Source organism: Schistocerca gregaria, chromosome 5 (genome assembly GCF_023897955.1).
Source record: "Schistocerca gregaria isolate iqSchGreg1 chromosome 5, iqSchGreg1.2, whole genome shotgun sequence".
NCBI lineage: Eukaryota > Metazoa > Arthropoda > Insecta > Orthoptera > Acrididae > Schistocerca > Schistocerca gregaria.
In genome coordinates this window covers 540,081,632-540,099,709 of record NC_064924.1, presented here as the reverse complement: position 1 = coordinate 540,099,709, position 18,078 = coordinate 540,081,632, and positions in this window count along the sequence as shown.

Here is an 18,078-nt window from a genome sequence, read left to right as displayed (position 1 = left end):
ACGGCAACTTCTGTAATGGAACGCTGGGCGCTGCAAAATAAGATAACGATGACCCGACGAAGACGGCAGCCATTATGTTCACACGGAGGAAACCATTTCTAAACGACAGACTCCAAATAGCTGGTCAATTCATTCGATGGTCGCCGGAATTGAAGTACCTCGGTGTCTACCTTGACAAAAAATTGCTCTTTACGCAGCATATTGACGACAAGAAGGCGGCAGCCCAGAATATGTCATTGATTCCGTTCCTGAAGAGTCAAGATCTCAACCCTAACACTAAACTCCAATTGCATAAGGCAACGGTACAACCCACAATGTTCTACGGCTCCACCTCTTGGGAACTACGAGGGTCTCCAACTACAAAAAACTCCAAGCGCTACCGATGGATCACAGGAGCTCCATGGTGGACAAGAAACGTCGACATCCGCACCGCACTTCACGAGACCACTATACAAGAGAAGCTCCATGACAAGGCTCTATGAGCTTTTGACAAAATCGATGCCCTTAGGGACCAAGTTCGACAATTATAAGCGGTAGGAACTGTAAACCCTGCAAGATGGCACAGGTATAGAGTATCGAAGTCAATAACGTTTCACCCCCCCCCCCCCCCCCCCGTAGGCGATCTGTCAGAACACTAGGAAGCAGTCATCCATAACAGCCTAGACGCGACTCATCCTCCACAGGAGATTGACACCACCAAAGACAGCAGGCTAAAGGACCCATTCAGCCCCAAGCCTAATTCAGTGTGAAGTAAATCAAGTGTTTTCCTTTTATCCTTACATCCCATCCTAGAATAATATGTCATCAAGGATGATTTCTTCAGCGCGCACACACACACACAGAAAAAAGAAAATAAAAGACCATCTGTCACTGTACATGCATGAGTCATTCCCAATACACAGGCTCTAGACAGGAGCGATATAAGGAAGGCGTCACCCCTCACCCTCAACAGATCGTTAAATGAAACACTTAAAACTAACATTAGGATAGGCTATCTGAGGGCGTGTTTTAATATGAATGTACAACTGATACACAATCTGACATGTTCAACAAAATTTACTAAATCAGAGTACATGTCATGTTGTGGTGCGTCAGTGTCTGTTTTTGGTCCTAAGGTTTTCACTCACATCTTTAGTTGATTGCCTCTTTTTGGTTTACAGGAAACCGCAGCAGCAGCGGCTAAAACTTATTGTTACTAAGAATAAATTTAATAAAAGGGAGTTTGATTTGGTCCTGTTAACTACTAAACAAATTATTAGAAGGGCTTTCATAAATTAAGTCTACTTAAAACTTCAGAATCATCATAACCCATAACCAAAGACCATCAGAATAACATAGGTATCAGTAATGGCTGCGTGGCAGATTAACAAATTATTTCAATTTGAAAGTTACATTAACATTTCATAACTACATCATTTTATTTGGATGAGGAGAATAATTATTATTATTTAGAGGATAAGGAGGTATCTTTAACTAACAAGCGAAACATGGGATTATTGCAAAGTTGAACTGAACAATCACGAGCCTAACCATGCAATTGCTATAGCGCAACGCTTGCGAATTTCACCTTTAATTCCATCTTCAAGCGTAGTTAAGCCATCTAGATCTCTCCTGGCTATATAAATAAAACCAGCCCTTGAGTGTAGTAAGATCTACCATCACCGACGTGGGGGCAGCGTGACACGTCTTCTGTCTCCGAGCTCGCGACCGACACCACTACTTCCTCTCTCGCACAGAGACCTCGCCTTACAACAATGCTTAAAATCGCGCCCCCATGTTTCACCCTCAGATCGACATCTGAGTGCTTACACAGTGCAAAGAATAGCGTTAAGCTGCATATATTGTTTTATGTAATGGAGAGTTCGGACACACACCTTACAACAAACTGCTACCGAAATTTACTGGAACACGGTGTCAGAAATATCACATGCACGAAAGAGCAAAGAGAACTTGATTGAACCCAAAGCTTTTGAACAATTACAAAAAGCTAATAATATGTTTCCATGAAACCTGACAGGAGCACATGATGTCAACGTAATATATAAATGCTCTTGACATGTCTGGACAGACACAGTTACTGAAAGACAACCAGTTTCGACCACTATAAGTAATCATGACAGGATATATAATATTTACCGTACCAACTCGTTACACTTACATCATCAGCACCACACTGTAAACGGAGTACGCAGTGATAGTCGCAAATTTTCTTTGGAGTTCCCAGCCTGGTGGTTAAATTCTGATTTAGTGCCAGCCCACGACCTGCTTATACTTCTAGGGGAAGTGGCCTCAACTCTCTCTAGTTAATAAAATCAAATTATAATATCACAAGACGAGCAAGTTCAATACTCGTTGCTGTCACAGAATAACATGAAAACTAGTTCAAGCTGATACCAGATGAGCGAGAGCAACGTTCGTTTCTTTCGGAAACTAATAAGTAAATTATCGTGGTTCTTGGCCTGTGTGACCAAGCACAACGCCGACACCATGAAGTAAACCAACAGAGTATAAAATAGATTACATTTATTTTTAGTGGGTCGCCTAACAAGGACGAGTTGTAAGACATGTTAAAGATCAAGTCTTCGTAAAACAGGGGTTCAATTTCACTGTACATATCAAGAAATTAGCAACAATTTGTCACAGTGAAAAGTTAATGGGTGTGTGTATTTCTCCATAGGATAATTTAGGCTACATGGTGTGTAAGCTTAGGGACTGATGACCTTAGCAATTAAGTCCCGTAAGATTTCACACACATTTAGACTGCCAATAGCTGACGTGCATGTACTGGCCTCAGCTCATGGGGTAGGTGTCCGCATTCGCTGAAGACGTTAGGACGACAGGTGAAACATCCCCCCCCCCCCTCATCGTCTGCTTTATGCTCTGCCTAAAGCCTCGCAGCGTCGCACGGCAGTTAAATCCAGCCGGCAGTTAAATCCAGTGCCTCCCTCTGTCAGCGCTCGACATGTAATATCGCAGTTTCTATACGTAAATTCTCTACGGCCGCTCTCACCTGCCACAGCACATAGTAAGTGGCGCAAGTGTTCGGCCCATTATTTCTGTCTTTTGAATCACTGCGTTTTAGCGCAACGGTCTAAATAAGTGGCTGCATATCTGCAGTGTTCAAGTACATCAGTTTTAGCACAAGTAGCCAAACTACATATACTTCTAATGTTTAGACATTGTCCACTTCGATAGTCACAATAAACACCCATAAACTTAAATAGAAGGGAACATAGTCGAATATATCGAAACATTATTGATACTGTTACATTGACAGTTACATATTTGACATGTAAATTGCACGTGTGATTGGCGAAAAGGAAGCTCTTCTGCAGCCGACGTCTCTCGATATCTCGATATTTTTGTTTTATTTCACTATGACAGGTTTTGACAGAATCTTGCCGTCATCTTCAGAACTTCGAAGAATCTTTATTAAGATGCAGACATGCCAACTACACAGTGAGAACACTCAAAGGAAACTAACAACATTGCCATGATAAACACGTAAAAAACATACAAAATATCCACTACACGAACCGTGTGCCTAGCAGAGGAGGTGAACTAATAAAACTAATAAGTGAACTAACAGGAAAGGCAGTCATGGCCCAGACAGCAGTTTTTCTTTCTATTTTTTCAATTATGTGCTTGGTCCCCGATTACACATCTTATCTAATAATGTGTTGTAGGAAAGATATATCCGGTCCTACAAATTCCGAGTTTTGAAAATTAGGGCTTCCATGCGCAAGTGTACACTTTTATAATATTTCTTCTAATGTGTTTGCGCTCTTCCCCTGCTTCAAGGTCTGTCAATACGTCATCCACGTAAACAGTCTTTTTTTTCAGAAATTCTTCCGCTAGCACTCAGTCTAGTGGCGTGATAAAAGCTGCTACCGAAACGTTCAGTTCAAAAGAGAGCACTTCGTTGATAACATTTTCCTTCGTATAAAACACTTTATTTTCGGGCCACCAAAACTTGAAGATATCCAAATGTTAAATCGAGACTTGTAATATTCGTGCTCCTTAGAATTTTTTAATTAGCTTATCTGTGCTTATTAGTCGATCTATTTTAGGTTCAAATACTTCGATAATCTGCCATGTGTTCAACACAAAACTCACATTTTCCTTTGCCACAATGACTGAAGGGCTATTGTACCGACTTCACGGCCTCTGTATTACTACCGTATTTAACAAATATTGCAGTTTTTTCTTTTGTTCCCTCCCTGAGCTGTGGAATTGGATAAGGTTGTTTACATGTGAGTCATGACAATATAATCTATAGTGCCCCTTCATAATTCACGGACGTTTTCCGAAAACCTCCCTGTATTTTTCAGTTAACATGAATAGCTATATTATAAAGCTTATTTATTCTGCTGTTAATTTCTTCTCATGTAAGCTCATCATCTTCCTCCTTACTCTTCGGAGATTTAGCACTTCGGTTTGTATTTACTAAATTTTTTTCTTCTACTTCATCTTCACATGCTGCTGCTTGGTATACTACGGAAAAGCTTGTATTCTACCAACTGTCATTTTGTCTCCTTTTGTGTGTCGTAAAATCTCATTTCATTTCTTCAATAACTTTCCTCTGCGTTGTGCTATACCAGCCAATCAGGAACTTTAATGATTTTCTCTTGCAAATTTGTCCATTCTATATGATTATCCTATTGCAGTCCGCCCCCAGTAGCTGAGTGGTCAGCGGGACAGAATGTCAATCCTAAGGGCCCGGGTTCGATTCCCAGCAGTGTCGGAGATTTGCTCCGGTCAGGGACTGAGTGTTGCGTTGTGTTGGGTTAATCATCATCATTTCGTGTCGTCAAATCGAATGACTTGCACCCGGCGAATGGTCTACCCGACGGCAGGCCCTAGTAATACGACATTATCCTTCTCATCCTATTGCAGCCTCCAACATTACGTGGCAGTGAATTCTTGTCTCGTATTCACCTACAACTTCCTTTATACTGAATCTGCTGATCAGTAGGCTCGGAATTTCATCTCCTGGTTTCTGTAACTTATATACACGTTGCTTGCTATTGAACACAGCCGGCCTCGCGAGTCGACTAATGTTTTAGTCACATGCCCACATATTTTAACCTCAACTGCAGTGATTATTAATGTCTTAGCTTTCAGTACTCTACCCTATCCTGAAAGGGACTCTTGTTCATCACATAATTTTTCTTTTTCCATTATGTAATTGTTTTTCGCTTCTCCCTGGTTGTTCGAGGCTACTTCGTATATATTTCGGGGCGGGCCAATCCCACAACATATACGTTTTAGTGTTCTCATTCTCGGCCAGTTTTGAGCCAGTTATCGGCCTCCAACCTTCGTATCTGTCTTATCCGCGCCCACCTATCCATCTCTCTTCATGATATGTGAAAGATTAGCCACCACTCCCTCGGTCTATGTTTCTGTGTACATTTCTCCACTCTTGCTGATGGAGCATCCGGCAGTGCGGTACTGCATTACCTAAGCTATCTCTTTGCTCTTCTGGCTGCCCATTCTCGCGTTGTGATTGCGCAAATATGAACCTGGCCTGCCCCACTGGGTCAATAACTGTTTCTATTGAACGGTTACATACATCATGTGGTAATCTTTGTACCATACATTGCTCCACATTCCTCTCGTCGTATGTTGTGTCAGAATAAAGATTTTCCTCCAATTTCTTTTGCAATGTCTCACCATATGTTCCATCCACTGTTCTATTATATGCACGTTTACATTAGGAAATTAGAATATCATTCTGTTAGCTTTAGGATTAGTTCTAGTTTAAGGACATTTTCTCAAATTCTGCATGCTTTAAGCGTTCGTTTTGTAATCACTTGGCCCAAGTTTAATGCTTCGTCATCCATTTGATTTAAGGCGTAATCAATTTTCGATTAATCATCTCACACTTCTGACATAAATGTCTGTGCTGTACTGCATTTTACCGCGTGCACGTGTTGAATTTGCGCTCACGACGGTTGGTTGGCTGATATAAATGCTAATTGACTCTGGAGTGGCGCTAGGTATCGCATTTTTGAACAATTATTTCTCAACACAACCTAACCCTGAAGCACCCTGAAAAGCTTTTCAGACTGTTTCTGACCATCCTGTATAGATGAAAATATTAACAAACGCTAAAAACATATGGACGACAAATTAAAATGAATCATAGAACTGATGGCTGAATATCAGAATCAGAAGAGATAAACAAAACAAGATGGATATGAATATTAGGACTGAAGTACCATTCATTGTAATTACACACTTATGTTTGTTTGACTGAAATTGAGGATATGACCGTAAAACTGATTTAATAAATTAAACTATATTCACCTCGTTTTGTAGAATTAGGGATGTGTTCGTTTTGTATAAATATTATGTACAGGGACAGCTTGTTAAAGAACCACTTATCCAAGTTACGTTATAAAATGCTCTACGTAGAAACTAAAACGTAACAAGCTTTAATTTGAGTCAGTAACAAATAAAGACTCTCTTAGTGAATAAGGTATTGTTTACTGACCTATTACACAACAAATGTATTGCTTTAGTAAGTAACTGTACAAGAGCAACTACCTAGAAATTTTTCTGTTGCAGCTCAGTCGCTTTGACCTTTTATCTGCATATGCCATGAAGAAATATGACACCACTCTCATATCGACCCCCTGTCGAACCATTTGTATAAATTTCAGAAACTATAATTAAGGTCGTTGTTCTTCGCAAATGACCTGTAGAAAGGTTTATTGAAATGTAAAGTTGTTCCGAGGTAAGAGATCTTCCTAAATGTGGAAGAAGAACTGTGAAATTTGCCTCACCTGTGTAAATGTTTGGGTATACAACCAAGAATTCATTGACCAAAAACAAGTCTTCTTTTGACGTTACATTGTGAAATAGTGAGTGCAGTGGCTGGTAATGGGAAATATAGCAAATCACTAGCCTTTTACATTACTAAATAACTTCTCTGCAAAAAAGTATGTGTGTCTCGGTGACTCAGGGATAAAGTGAAAGACTACAATTGAAACACTTCAGATTCGATCTAAAGTTAGTCCTAAGACGTTTATCTGTCACAAATCAGTTCTTTCACCGCTGGGAACTATGCTGGTGTGAAAAAAAGCCGAACTGCACCGTGAATCGATGTTAAAGTGTAGGCTCCACTGTAACTGGCTGGGTAAGCCAGTTCAGAGTTCTAAGAAAGGTGACAGCATACCTCCTCCAACAGGTCTGTCCCTAGTGAAGCAATGTTGTGCTCAAACAGTCTTCAGACTGATGACAGATTTGCCATTGATCGTACATCAGACATAAACCGAATGAGGTAATACTCTTTTAAAAGGACTGCCTTCTGTTATCACTTACCAAATTAAAATTCTCGATCACATTTTAATGTGCAAATTTAAAAATTTATCTGAAGAAATTTTAGATTAATAAAGATGATGCAACTCAAACTCACATATTGTATGACAAGTTCTTCTTTTACAGTGCGAAATAAAAATAAAACAGTAGGAAAAATTCAGCAAAAAATCAGATTAATATCTTTGTGTACACAACTTTATCTTGAGTTACGATTATAAATGTGGTTTTCTTCTTGCATGCATCGAAAATTATCAGGGAGAAGGGAGGCTTTAGTCTCCAGTCGACCATTCTGAGTTAGGTTTTAGCTGATATACAAAAATTCCTTCAGGTGAATGCTGGGGTGGTTCCAATTACGAGACCACCGACGATCAACTGCCCAACCCTTGCCAAACTAGACTTCCAAGTAGGTAAATACCTCTGTACTGGAGTTATATTACTCTGATGTAAGTATTTAAATTGTAATAATACGAAATATTCAATGTCTTTGTATAAGTGACCTACGGATAAATAAGATTACCTATACTAGTAATAAAAATAAACAGCGAGGAAGAGCATCATTTACCCCTGTATGAATGCATAGCATGTGATATTGCAACGAGCAGGCCACCTATGAACATCTATAAATCGGAGTGGGGGAGAGTGAGTCAACATCACGTTGATAGCCAGTTTGAGATGCCCGTCGCAGGTAAGTTACTTGAGTAGCTCGCTGCGCCAAGGTTTGGGAGAACGCCTTTTGGAGACGCTCCCATTCACCCCTTCCATGAATTCCTCCTGTTAAGCGCCTGCTCCATCTGTCTGGTAGCAGTCACTGCCGGTATGTTCAAAGAATGTCGGTAGCAATATACGTACACAGATATACTCACCAAACACAGTAAAATAAATACCAGACTAGGTACAGAATATTTTTTTTACATGAACACAAGAAAAAGAAGATTCCAATAAAATTAGTGCTACCCATGTACTAGAAGAATTATTAGTGTAGTAATATTTACACATTAAATTTTATGTAGCAAAATTATGGTGGATTACAGATACTTCACATACACAAATTATATGGCATCTGACAGGAAATAAAGTGACCTATAAGATGAGCCTGTGAGACGTCGTGTTTAGCACTAGACAAATTTATTATAAAGAATTCTTTTATTACTATATTGATGTGCTAAATCGGATTCCTCCACAGTTACACACAAAATACTAGCCATCACATGACCTGTTTATAACAGAGTCTATTGATGTAATTTCTATTTAATAAGAACTTTGTGGAATAAGATACATAGATAACATGTAGTGAATGTGGCATACAATTGGCTATTGAATAGCAGCTGTTCCGTTTGTGAAGAATAATACGTGGTGTTAGATTAGTATTTAGACATTATACATAACCACAAGGAATTTGTGTTCAATCACGAACGTTCATGGATATATACTATACGACATTTACACTGAAGAGGCAAAGAATCTTGTGCAAATGCCAAACATCGTGTACGGCCCCCGCGAGCACACAGAAGTGCCGCAGTACGACGTGGCATAGACACAACTAATGTCTGATGCAGTGCTGGAGGTAACTGACACCATTAATCCTGCAGGCCGATCCCCAAATACGTAAGAGTACGAGGCGGTGGAGATCTCTTCTGAACAGCACCTTGCAAGGCATCCCAGATATATTCAATAATGTTCACGTCTCAGGAGTTTGTTGGTCATCGGATGAGTTTAAACACAGAAGAGCATTCCTGGAGACACACTATAGCAATTCCGGACGTGTGGGGTGTCGCATTGTCCTGCTGGAAATGCCCAAGTTCGTCGGAATGCACAGCAGACATGAATGGATGCTGGTGATCTGGCAGCATGGTTACGCACCTGTCACCCATCAGAGTTGTATCTAGATGTATCAGGGGTCCCATATCATTCAAACTGTACACGTCCCACACCATTACAGAGCCTCCACCAGCTTGAACAGTCCCCTGCTGTCTTCCAGGGTCATTTTATTCATGAGATTCTCTCCGTACCCGTACACCTCCATCCGCTCGATATAATTTGAAACGAGACTCATCCGACCGGGCAACATATTTCAGGTCATCAGCAGTCCAACGTCGATGTTGACGGGATCAGGCGAGACGTAAAGCTTAGAGTCGTGCAATCATCATGGGTAAAAGAGTGGGCCTTGAGCTCCGAAAGCTCATATCGATGATGTTTCGTTGAATGGTTGGCACGCTGATACTTGCTGATGGCCCAGAACTGATATGTGCAGCAACTGGCGGAAGGGTCGCACTTCTGTCACCTTGAAAAATTCTCTTCAGTCGCCGTTTGTACCGTTCTTGAAAGATATTTTTCCGGCCGCAGAGATGACGTAGATTTGATGTTTTGCCGGATTCCTAAGATTATATAGTGAAATATCGTACGGGAAAATCCTCACTTCATCGCTACCTCGGAGGTGCTGTGTCGCATCGCTCGTGCGGTCACTGTAGCATTATACATTTCAAACACACTTAAATGTTGATAACCTACCACTGTAGCGCAGTAACGGATCTAATAACTGCGCCAGGAAGTTGTCTCATATAGGCGTTGCCGACCGCAGCGCCGTATTCTGCTTGTCCACATGTCTCTGTATTTGAATACTCATGCCTGCACCAGTTTCTTTGGCGCTTCAGTTTATACATCTGGGGTGACTGAAAAATGTGACCTAACTGTATGTGCGATGGTGGTCAGGCATAGAGCTATTACTTTTGCTAAAAAGGTTGGCCATTCGATGTAGATGAGGAAAGAAAGAGCGGAGTGTGATTCGCGTCCTTGGTCACTGTCTCCCAGTAGGGTAAGATCCAGTGAGCCGTTTGTATTAGCTAGACAACATGGTGTGGAATCAAAGTTAAATGAGTTACTTAGTTTGTCAGATTGTTATTTACTTTATTATTTATCAATTGGTATGAATAAATATCGGATTCTCAAAATTAAAGGGCAGCTGCTCACGGAGATTCAGTGTGTGCTGCAATTATCGGAAGGCAGAGAAACTTGGTAGGCATGCTAATGCGTTAACAGTTAACCGATGGACGCTGGAAAACAAATTAGCTCGAATTGCGGCCACCACGTGAAAATATGGAGTTGTACTCTGTATGACGTTATGACATCCACGCTATCATTTGACAAGTCATATAGTGACTGAACAGTATGGCTATCGAGAGGAGAGGTTGTGTGCTGTTAGTGAAACTCACGTGAACGACTGTGCTGTATTGAGAACATATCGCCAACTGAACGGTCTGATGTAGCAGAATGTCTTCAGATGGTCTAGAGAGGATGACAGTAAAATTCTAAAACACAGATGAGCCAGGTATGGCAGCTGGAAGCGGAAGGCGTCGTATCCCGGTGGAAGCTACTGATGAGGCCCCTGTTCCATTAAATGTCCGTGCAGCACGTGTCTCGAGCAGTGTTAGTTCTCGTGTAGTGCGACGAAAATTGTTCATCCCCTAGTCAACCACTGTTCATGAAAATCATGAGACCTTGTGGGCTAAAATTGGCTCAGTTGCATCTACCAATTCGGTTACGCTACTTGCAAAAACTTAGGAAAACTTATAAGGACACAGTGGATAAGATTTCAACACAAATGGACAATCTGAAACTTGGTTCAGAAAAACACACTGAGTAAATAAGTAAACTATTGGAGGAAGTAGTTGAACTTTCGGATCAGTTCACTAACCTATCTGCAAACGTAGATGATGATCTGAATGACACAAGACCTGTAGCCATCACTGACACAGAAGAGTATGAACAAATTAAGAAATTCAAACAAAATCTGAATCAAATTAATACGCAAACACAAAAGACAAATCCGCGAAGTACAAGATCAGTTGGCACAAGTAATACAAAAATTACATATTTCAGAGGACACTCGCGCTCCAACACTGGAAGAGGGACTTAGAAATATGGAAAAGCCACAAAATAATAACACATTAGCTTTTGACCAACATTGTATCGATAAGGGTGAGCAATTGATTTCTTTGTTATTGTAATTATGAAAAAAATTTTCAAATCTGTATTGGTCACTGGCCAAAGCAATTTGTAAAATTTTTGTGGGGGGCATGGGGGCTATGTAAGTAGGCTATTTAGGTAGGCACCTGATAGGTGCACCGCGACGTCTGTACGTTATCGACGCCTCTTTCTACGTCACGTAACTCGTTGTTTGGAAGAGTGCAACTGTGTGCAAACCACTGTTTTCATATAACATGTGGCATCACCTCATGTCACCAGCCCAGTGAATGATCTGTTTAATGTAATCTTCCACGAAAGTGTTATCTCCAGAGGTTATCCAGATGCTAGCTCAGCTCATCTCAATCCATGTGAGTTTTTATTCAGGGTATATCTGAAAGAACGCGTTTACCAGGGATACGCTAGGTCTCTACCAGAGTTGAGGGCCAGCGTGCAAGAAAATGTCGCTCATATTCCACCGGAACTGCTGTGTGTGTCATTTTACGACTGCAGCATCTCGGAGTCGTCTCCGATGCTCGTACTGAACAAACTGTGTGAAGTTGCAGTTAATATTAAAATCAACATAATGCCTTTCTCACTAGTTTAACCACTCTTGCACGCGTCCCGTTCCTAATCCATTACGTACGGGAACATTTCTACCAGCCTTTCTTGCACTCAAAAAGCGATATTTACCCCTAGTAGCCAAAGTTGAACTAACGTTTGTTCTTGTGTAAACTGACACGATCTACATATAATATAATAGTGTCATCTTTATTTCATAAGAAATTTGTGGAAAAAGCAACATAGACAAATGTGGCTAGTGTGGTGCACAGTCGGCATTAGAATAACTTTCAAGAATAGAATAAGTATCATGTCTCTCTGACTGATAAAATTGCAGTCCACACAGGACCTCTGTGCACAGCTGACCTTTAATTATAGCTACCAGGTATCACTAGACACTGTTTTGTGTATTAGGTAAATTGGAAATTTGTGGTAAGGACTATGGGACCAAACTGCTGAGGTCATCGGTCCCTAGGCTTACACACTGCTTAATCTAACTTAAGCTAACTTACACTAAAGACAACACACACACCCATGTGTATTAGATAGTAACACACAATAGTGAGTGGTTAGAAATTGGAGTTTAGCTGTGATAAACGAATCAGAGCACTGGGCAATGTCGCTGAGCACCTTAAGGTATTACGCAACTTCCTGCAGTGTATTCGGGGTTGGTAAATTATTTACAAGAAAACTTTATGATATACAAGTTAAATTTTACGCTTGTGGAGTAAAGTTCCGAATTATTAATTATTATAAGATCTATGGTTGACATGATGTGAAATTCGATATTTAAGTGATATCATGATCTGAAAGGGACTTTTCGTTAAAAGCTGTTGGATTGCTATTCATGTACTGCCACTGTATATGGAGGAAAGTACAAATTAAAAATATAGTTAGTCCACATTGAACACAAATTCATTTACCTTCGATTGAGAAATTTATCTGAAATTTTATTTTTGGTGCCTCACATTCACTGTTGCAAAAATACCTAAGACTTGTAATTAAGGCAGCATCCTACTTACTGACTGAAATTACGCACATTGGGGACAAGCATACTGTTATATACCTATGCTATTAACATCCGTGTGGCAGAGAACGATTTGACATACCAGTGCTGTTTGATGTAAAAAGTCTCTTTGTCGCAAGGTTTCCATCTGTAATAGTATATACTTGCCCTGTATCAAATCGAGATTGATTCTAATTCCTATGTCACGATACATCTCTTTCCTAACCAACTACTCCGAACTCAGTTTAATAATGTTTCGGATTACCAGTTGACTTTTATTTATTCATTGCCCGATGCGCTGGGTTATCACTCTTTGAACAATTTCTCATGGACACAGTGCACCAGCGTACAAAGAAACGTGTCTGGAAGTAGTGGTGTCATTAAAATTATTTATTTATTTACAAGTCAAATTCTGTAGGACCATATTGAGGAACTAATTTCATAGGTTATATAAGGTGCCTTTACATGAAATTACAACATAAAAGTACTAACAGATAAAAATAAAATGTTTATGAACCCGAAAAAAATGACGCCATTAATTTTATGTAAAAGCAATCAACAATACAACAAGAATCAATTTCAGTTTTCAAATAACTCCTTGGCAGATTAGAAGGAGTGACCCATGAGGAAACTCTTCAGTTTCGATTTGAAAGCACTTGGAATAGTCCAAAGATTTTTGAACTCTAGTGATAGGTTACTGAAAATGGATGTAGCAGTATACTGCACACCTTTCTGCATAAGAGTTAAGTAGGTACGATCCAAATGCAGGCTTGATTTCTGCCCAGTATTAACTGACTGAGAGCTGCTTATTCTTGGAAATAAGCAAATATTTTCAACACGAAATGACAGTAAGGAATATATCTATTGAGAGGCCAATGTAAAATTACCAAGACTCGTGTACAGGGGTCGACAAGAGATTTGTGAACTTACATTATTCATTGCCCGAACAGCCCGTTTCTGAGACAAAAATATCCTTTTAGAGTGGGAAGATTACCCCAAAATATAATACCATACGAGATAAGCGAATGAAAATAAGAAAAGGAGACTAATTTTCGTGTCGAACGATCACTCACTTCAGATATCGTCCTATTAGTAAAAATGGCAGTATTAAGTCTTTGAAAAAGACCTTGAACGTGGGCTTTCCCAGACAGTTTACTATCTATCTGAGCGGCTGGAAATTGGTACTGTTCAGTTACACTAGTGATCTACACATTGTCTGAAATTATGTCGTCCGGATTTGTTGAATAGACGTTAGAAACCGTAAAAACTGGGCCTTACTGAGATTTAGCATTAGTTTATTTTATACAAGCATGAACTTAGGTCATGAAATGCACTATTTGAAACCGAGCCAATGTTGCACACAACATCCCTTACTACCAAGCTAGTGTCATCAGCAAACATAAATATTTTAAAGTTACCAGTAATACTAGAAGGCATGTTCCTTAATGGTCCTACTTCTGGAGCAATATTTTGTGATCAATGTAATCAAACACATTAGTTGAATGAAAAAATATGCCTAGCGTTCGAAACGTTTGGTTTAACCCATCCAGTACCTCTCAGAGAGAAGAGAATATAGCATTTCAATTGTTAAACAACTTCTAAAGCCGAACTGTACATTCGATAGCAAATCTGGTGATATAAAACGATCAATGATCCGAACATACACAGCCTTCTCTACAACTTTAGCAAACACTGATGGCATAGATATAGGTCTAAAATCGTCTACATTATCCTTTTCTCAATTTTTATAAATAATCGTTTACATTATCATTTTCTTCCTTTTTATAAAGCGGCTTTACTCTTCGGTACCTTAATCGTTCAAGAAACTGACCATTCCTAAAGGAAAAATTACAAATGAGGCTTAATACAGGGCTAACATGTGCAGTACAGTACTTTAGTATCCTGCTAGGAACTCCATCATACCCATGAGAGTCCATAGTCTTCAGTGATTTAGTTTTTTAATCAATGTCCCGCTTGTCTGTATCACAGGGAAATACACTACTGGAAATGGAAAAAAGAACACATTGACACCGGTGTGTCAGACCCACCATACGTGCTCCGGACACTACGAGAGGGCAGTACAAGCAATGATCACACGCACGGCACAGCGGACACACCAGGAACCACGGTGTTGGACGTCGAATGGCGCTAGCTGCGCAGCATTTGTGCACCACCGCCGTCAGTGTCAGCCAGTTTTCCGTGGCATACGGAGCTCCATCGCAGTCTTTAACACTGGTAGCATGCCGCGACAGCGTGGACGTGAACCGTATGTGCAGTTGACGGACTTTGAGCGAGGGCGTATAGTGGGCATGCGGGAGGCCGGGTGGACGTACCGCCAAATTGCTCAACACGTGGGGCGTGAGGTCTCCACAGTACATCGATGTTGTCGCCAGTGGTCGGCGGAAGGTGCACGTGCCCGTCGACCTGGGACCGGACCGCAGCGACGCACGGATGCACGCCAAGTCCGTAGGATCCTATGCAGTGCCGTAGGGGACCGCACCACCACTTCCCAGCAAATTAGGGACACTGTTGCTCCTGGGGTATCGGCGAGGACCATTCGCAACCGTCTCCATGAAGCTGGGCTACGGTACCGCACACCGTTATGCCGTCTTCCGCTCACGCCCCAACATCGTGCAGCCCGCCTCCAGTGGTGTCGCGACAGGCGTGAATGGAGGGACGAATAGAGACGTGTCGTCTTCAGCGATGAGAGTCGCTTCTACCTTGGTGCCAATGATGGTCGTATGCGTGTTTGGCGCAGTGCAGGTGAGCGCCACAATCAGGACTGCATACGACCGAGGCACACAGGGCCAACACCCGGCATTATGGTGTGGGGTGCGATCTCCTACACTGGCTGTACACCTCTGGTGATCGTCAAGGGGGCACTGAATAGTGCACGGTACATCCAAACCGTCATCGAACCCATCGTTCTACCATTCCTAGACCGGCAAGGGAACTTGCTGTTCCAACAGGACAATGCACGTCCGCATGTATCCCGTGCCACCCAACGTGCTCTAGAAGGTGTAAGTCAACTACCCTGGCCAGCAAGGTATCCGGATCTGTCCCCCGTTGAGCATGTTTGGGACTGGATGAAGCGTCGTCTCACGCGGTCTGCACGTCCAGCACGAACGCTGGTCCAACTGGGGCGCCAGGTGGAAATGGCATGGCAAGCCATTCCAGAGGACTACATCCAGCATCTCTACGATCGTCTCCATGGGAGAATAGCAGCCTGCATTGGTGCGAAATGTGGATATGCACTGTACTAGTGCCGACATTGAGCATGCTCTGTTGCCTGTGTCTATGTGCCTGTGGTTCTGTCAGTGTGATCATGTGATGTATCTGACCCCAGGAATGTGTCAATAAAGTTTCCCTTTCCTGGGACAATGAATTCACGGTGTTCTTATTTCAATTTCCAGGAATGTCAGACGTCAATCTCGAAGGGGCATCTTTCAAGAGAGTTATATTACTCCCTGTAGAAATTAAATTTTTATGTAATTCACCAGCAATGCTCAGAAAATGATTGTTAGATGCTGTTCGTGTATCTGATTTATTAGTAATAGAAATACCTCTACTACGAGCTGACTTATATGAATGACCTTGTGCTGCTGACCAACCACTTCCTTCACAACTGACCATATGGTTTGAATTTTATCCTTTGAATAAGCTATTCTATTTGCGTAGCACATAATTTTTGCATCCGCACCTTATATTACTGTTTGTAATGGACTACAGTAGCTTTTTGTGACCACTTCTAACATTTTGATAGAATTCTCATTTTGTTCTAAATGATATCATTATCCCTCTAGTCAGCCACCCAGACTGCCGTTTACTGCTAGTACTCCGTTTAGAACGTTCTAATGGAAAGCAACTCTCAAAGATCATGAGAATTGTGTCAAGGAAAGAATTATATTTATCATCTATGTTAGCAGCGCTATAAACAGCCTGCCACTCTGTTCCCTGACGAGATTTAAAAGCTCTCTACTGTTGCTTTATTAACTTTCCTACATGGTTTGTAATTATGTAACATTCGTTTGAGTACAAAAGCTTTTTAGTGTTAAAATTTGTACATGATTGTCTCAAAGGCCATTCACCCTTTTACTAACAAATGCCCATCTAGTAATGAAGAATAAATAAAAATAATATCTATGGCTGTGATGCTGTTCACCTGCACCCTAGACAGGAAAACACAGTCTGCATCAGATCATATGAATTTAGGTGATGTACCAATATCGTTTTTCTTGCACCATCATATCCAAAATTAATACTTAACTCATCAGATGTAAGTGATTTCTGGCACTTCCTATAAAGTGAATCACGAACACTCTCTAGCTTGAGCAGAAATGGTCTGCAGTCAGACATAGGGGACCTATAAACAACAACAATTAGAAGCCGTGATACGCCTATGATCTCAATTGTAATCCGGTTTTTTTATGTACAGGGCCACTTCTCCACCACGCAAGGAACTTGAGAAAAAACAGCTAACCTGTATCCTGGTAAAGGAAGCCTCTGAATTGTCAAATTATTTAAGTGGTGCTTGTATATGCCAACAGTTTCAGAGTCTACATCTATAAGCAGTTCACTAACTTTATCTCTAATACCTCTTATATTTTGATGAAATATGCTAATTCCTTCTCGACCTGGAAACATGACATTCTCTGAAGGTGAGCCCATAGAGGGACTTCCTTTAAGCAGGTATAACTATCAGCTGACTTAAGTCTAAGAAAGGTGCATCTGTAACACCTTATGTTGCAGGAATTTTTTCATGAGTGGTGCCACTATCATCCACTACACTATCACCAACAAGCTTTGCCAGTCACCCTTTTCCATACCTATGCAGGTGCTGGCCATGGTTAGTGAAAACCTGTCTACCGGCCGATTCAACTGGCACTCTGCTATCGGTGCCTTCTCCAGCGCCACGTTAACCTTCCTAACAGACGCATTAAGATGAGGCCGATCATGACACTGAAATCGTGGTAGGAAATACACATTAGTGGCACCAGTGTGAGTAGCTATCTTTACCAGGTCACCTCCTACACCATATTTCCCGTCGCTATCAAGACTGTTCCCTGCTCCAGCCGCTATCATTACCTGATTCTCCTCGGTAAAATTCCTATATAACTCCCCCATGATGTCAGTCACTTGCGCCAACCCTGCACTGGACTTCACAATGCCGGTGACTTGGTGCTCCTTCCCTAACACTTCCTGCAACTGCTGGCCCACTCCTCTGTCGT